Source organism: Mobula hypostoma, chromosome 11 (assembly GCF_963921235.1).
Source record: "Mobula hypostoma chromosome 11, sMobHyp1.1, whole genome shotgun sequence".
Lineage (NCBI taxonomy): Eukaryota > Metazoa > Chordata > Chondrichthyes > Myliobatiformes > Myliobatidae > Mobula > Mobula hypostoma.
The window spans coordinates 10,913,891-10,918,991 of NC_086107.1; the positions used below are offsets into that span (position 1 = coordinate 10,913,891).

Consider the following 5,101-nt stretch of genomic DNA (forward strand, 5'->3'; position numbering starts at 1 on the left):
CATTTCTTAACTCAACCCTTTCGAGACTACACTTTCCAATCCAATGTCATCCCTTTCTAATGATATAATATTATTTCTTATACACAGGGCCACACCACCCACTCTGCCTACTATCCTATCTTTCCAATACACTGTATATCCTTGGATGCTCAGCTCCCAATGGTAGCCACTCTGCTAAAAGGAGAGAGGGACAGAAGGAGAAAAAGGAGAGAGAGAAATCTCTCCTTTTTCTCCTTCTGTCCCTCTCACTATACCCCTTGCCCATCCTCTAGGTTTTCCTCCCCTCTCCCTTTTCTTTCTCCCTAGGCCTCCTGTCCCATGATCCTCTTGTATCCCTTTTGCCAATCACCTGTCCAGCTCTTGGCTCCATCCCTCCCCCTCCTGTCTTCTCCTATCATTTTGGATCTCCCCCTCCCCCTCCCACTTTCAAATCTCTTTTTTTTTAAAAATATGGAACGCTTCACGAATTTGCGTGTCATCCTTGCGCAGGGGCCATGCTAATCTTCTCTGTATCGTTCCAATTTTAGTATATGTGCTGCCGAAGCGAGCACTCAAATCTCTAACTAGCTCTTCTTTCAGTTAGTCCTGACGAAGGGTCTCGGCCCGAAACGTCGACGGTACCTCTTCCTAGAGATGCTGCCTGGCCTGCTGTGTTCACCAGCAACTTTTATGTGTGTTGCTTGAAATTCCAGCATCTGCAGATTTCCTCGTGTTTGCTAGGATATTGGACTTCTTTGGGTTCAGGTGTAACCTGTCCTTTTTGTACAGGCTGTACCTCCCCCAGAAGAAGCCCCAATGATCCAGGAACCGGAAGCCCTGTAATCCCTGTAAACCATTCCTCCTGTAATCCACAAACAGCTCCTTTGTTTTTGTGACATTGAGGAAGAGGTTGTTTCCTGGATGGTAGCAGCTGGAATAGTTTGTGGTTGGGGTGACTCGGGTCCCCAGTGATCCTTCAGGCCCTTTTTTCCACACCTGTCTTTGTAAATGTCCTGTATAGTGGGAAGTTCACAACTACAGATGCGCTGGGCTGTCCGCTCCACTCTCTACAGAATCCTGTGATTAAGGGAAGTACAGTTCCCATACCAGGCAGTGATCCAGCCAGTCAGGATGCTCTCAATTGTGGCCCTGTAGAAAGTTCTTAGTATTTGGGGGCCCATACCAAACTTCCTCAACCGTCTGAGGTGAAAGAGGCTCTGTTGTGCCTTTTCACCTTGCAGCTGGTGTATACAGACCACGTGAGGTCCTCTGTGATGGGGCTGCCGAGGAATTTAAAGCTGTTTACCCTCTCAACTCCAGATCCATTGATGTCAATAGGGGTTAGCCAGTCTCCATTCCTCCTGTAGTCCACAACCAGCTCCTTTGTTTTTGCAACATTGAGGGAGAGGTTGTTTTCTTGACACCATTGTGACAACCATTGTGTTGGCGTGTGGTCAAGTGGTTAAGGCGTTCATCTAGTGATCTGAAGGTCGCGAGTTCGAGCCTCGGCTGAGGCACCGTGTGTATACTTGAGCAAGGCACTTAACCACACATTGCTCTGCAATGACACCGGTGCCAAGCTGTATGGGTCCTAATGCCCTTCCCTAGGACAACAACACTGGTGTGGAGAGGGGAGACTTGCAGCATGGGCAACTGTTGGTCTTCCATACAATCTTGCCCAGGCCTGTGCCCTGGAAACCTTCCAAGATGCAAATCCATGGTCTCATGAGACTAACGGATGCCTGAAGATTGTAACAGAGAGATTTCTTCCCTGTAGGCCATCTCATTATTGTTTGAGATTAGCCAATGAATGTAGTGTAGTCTGCAAATTTAATTAGCAGATTGGAGCTGTGGGTGATGACACAGTCATGGGTATACAGGGATAAAGGAGGGGGCTTAGTACACAACCCTGAGGGGCTCCTGTATTGAGAGTCAGAGGGGTGGAGGTGAGGGAGCCCACTCTTACCACCTGCCGGCGATCTGACAGAAAGTCCAGGATCCAGCTACACAAAGCAGGGTGAAGGCCGAGGTCTCTGAGCTTCCTGTTGAGCCTGGATGGAATTATGGTGTTGAATGCTGAACTGTAGTCCAAGAACTGCATTCTCACATAAGCATCCTTCTTCTCCAGATGTCTAAGGACGGTATGTAGAGCAGTGGCTATTGCGCCATCTGTCGATCGGTTGTGTCGGTAGGTGAATTGTAGGGGGTCCAGTGTGGGTGGTAGCAAGCTGCAGATGTAATCCTTGACCAGCCTCTCAAAGCATTTGCTTATTATTGAGGTGAGTGCGACGGGACGCCAGTCGTTCAGACATGTTACCTTGGTCTTTTTTGGTGCAGGGACAATGGTGGATAATTTGAAGCAGGAGGGCACTCTACACTGGGAGAGGGTGAGATTAAATATTTCTATAAATGCACCTGTCAGTTGTGCTGTGCACATTCTGAGTACTCGCCCTGGGATGTCGTCTGGTCCTGCAACCTTGTGACTGTCCTCTCGTTGGAAACATCTGCGCACCTCAGCCTTGGCGATGACCAGGTTGCAGGTTGTAGCGGTGGCTTTCCTCGGAGGCTCAGAGTTAGTGACATCGAATCGCGCATAAAAGCAATTGAGCTCATCCGGGCGAGAGGCCGCGATGTTGGCGGCACCACAGCGTTTGGCTTTGAAGTCTGCGATGGTATGAAGCCCTCGTCACAAGTCACATGTGCTATTTGTTGTGAATCTTGACTCAATCTTGTCCCTGTATTGTTGTTTCGCAGCCTTGATAGCTTTGCGCAGATTTTAGCTGCTTTCCATGGAAAGACCATGATTGGCCACGTCATGTGACATGGCACACAATGAGCGAGTGGTTTATGTTTCTCTGTTTTATGTCTGTCTGTGACGACATTGAAGCCACTGTGAAAGCAAAGTGACCAGAGACTGTGACAGAGGTCAATTTTGGGTTCAAAGTTTAACGGAGGAACGTTGATTCAGACCATGAGAGGCCTGCGTCGGGCATTTTCATGCCTTACAAGGCGCAGATTGGAAGTCTGTGTGGGGCGCCACTCCTTGCACAGACTGGAGCAATGTGTGATTAAGTGCCTTGCTCAAGGGCACAAACACGCTGCCACAGCTGAGGCTCGAACCAGTGACCTTGAGGTAACTAGACGAACGCCTTAACCACTTGACCACATGAACTGGAGTCAGAAATTGTGAGTGGTCTAAATTCTAATATCTCAGTTTATTTTAAAGTGTATAAAGAGCTGAGAAATGATGCTGAGAGGGGAATGGATGGAAAGACAAAAGAGGGAAAAAAAGCCAAGATGGCACCTCTTAAAAAGTCCATCACTTTTAGAATAAGATGAGGAAAATTATCTAGATAAGGATAGGCTAGATAATAGGGAGGGAGGGAACATTGACTCAGACCATGAGAGGCCTGCATCGGGCATTTTCATGCCTTACAAGGCGCAGATTGGAAGTCCGTGTGGGGCGCCACTCCTTGCACAGACTAGAGCAATGTGTGATTAAGTGCCTTGCTCAAGGGCACAAACACGCTGCCACAGCTGAGGCTCGAACCAGCGACCTTGAGATAACTAGACGAACGCCTTAACGACTTGGCCACGTGCCCAACAAGTTTAAAGTGGTACTGTGTTGCTCTTGATTTTACTGGATGGCATTTACACCCCCACTCTCCACTTGTTATCAGGAACAGAAGATGGAGATGGAACGAGCAGCAACACAACGCACAGATCTTGTGTAGACATCAGCTCCTTATTGGCACGTGGTGTACCGGTGATGGCAGTGAAGTCCAGGTGAGCTGCCATAGACAATGGAGTGGCCCCGTTACCAGTGACAACATGGGTGAGTGCCAGGAGAAATGCACCTCTGTCATGTGAACCAAATCATATCCATATAAAGAAATAAGAATTAACCTTACCTGGGTAGGACATTACATCACAGTGCAGGCCCTTCACCCCAAAATATTGTGCTGGCCTTTTAACCTACTACAAGATGAATCTTTTCCTCCTACATAGTCCTCTATTTTTCTTTTATCCATGTGCGTATCTCTGAGTCATTTAAATGTCCCTAATGTATCTGCTTCTATCACCAGCCCAGGCAGAGTATTCCATGCATCCACCATTCTGTGTGAAAAACCTAGCTCTGACATCCCCCCCATACATCCCTTCAATCACCTTACAGTAGCTTGTGTTAGAAAATACTTTCATTTTAATCATAGATTATGATATGCTATTCATAAATCAATATTGTAACTATGACAGCTTCAGAATGCAGAGGTGGGCGACACTTATCTAAATACACCTACACCATCGATCGTCTTCCAACAAAGAAAACAGCTTCAGATACTGTACCTCCGATGCTTTCGTTTGTCAAGGAATTTCTCCCTTTGGTGGGGAGAGGGTGATAGTTACCTTGTCATTAATAGAGGACAGCCTTCCAATCAGCGCGGCTGAATCACTAAGATTAACGCAACTAGATATTCCTCTGAAAACAAATCACGTGCGAATGGTCAGAGGTTCAGGTAAGGGTACAAATGTCAATACACATAATTCCCCCTGCCTGAGGGGATTCCGAAGGATGATCCTGGGAATGAAAGGGTTAACGTATGAGGCACGTTGGATGGCTCTGGGCCTGTACTCGCGGGGGTTGAGAAGAATGTGGAGGGAATCTTACTGAAACCTATTAAATGTTGAAAGGCCTTGATGGGGTGGATGAGGAGAGGATGTTCCCTCTGGTGGGGGAGTCTAGGACCAGAGGACACATCCTCAGAATAGAAGGACTTCCCTTTAGAACAGAAATAAAGAGGAATTTTTTTAGCCAGAGGGTGGTGAATCTGTGGAATTCATTGCCACAGACTTCTGTGGAGGCCAAGTGATTTGGTATATTTAAAGTGAAGGTTGATAGGTTCTTGATTAGTGACAAAGGACACAGAGGAGAAGGCAGAAAATTGGGGTTAAGTGAGATAATAAATCATTTATAGTACAATGTCAGTGCAAACTTCATGGGTAGAATGGCCAAATTCTGCTCCTATATCTTATGGCGTTACAATAGAAGGATGTTACAGGAAGCAGCTTCCTTTCTAAGGATGACATCAGTACTTCTTGTTGCCCCAGTGAAGGAGCCAGCATA

At 47.0% G+C, this 5,101-nt stretch overlaps 1 non-coding gene across 1 annotated transcript; it reads right to left on the reverse strand.

Moving 5' to 3' along the window:
* Positions 1 to 444: 444 nt before the first annotated feature.
* LOC134354489 (U6 spliceosomal RNA) lies at positions 445 to 551 on the reverse strand. Its single transcript, XR_010019845.1, has one exon. It is a non-coding gene; the product is annotated as a U6 spliceosomal RNA (small nuclear RNA).
* Positions 552 to 5,101: the final 4,550 nt, after the last annotated feature.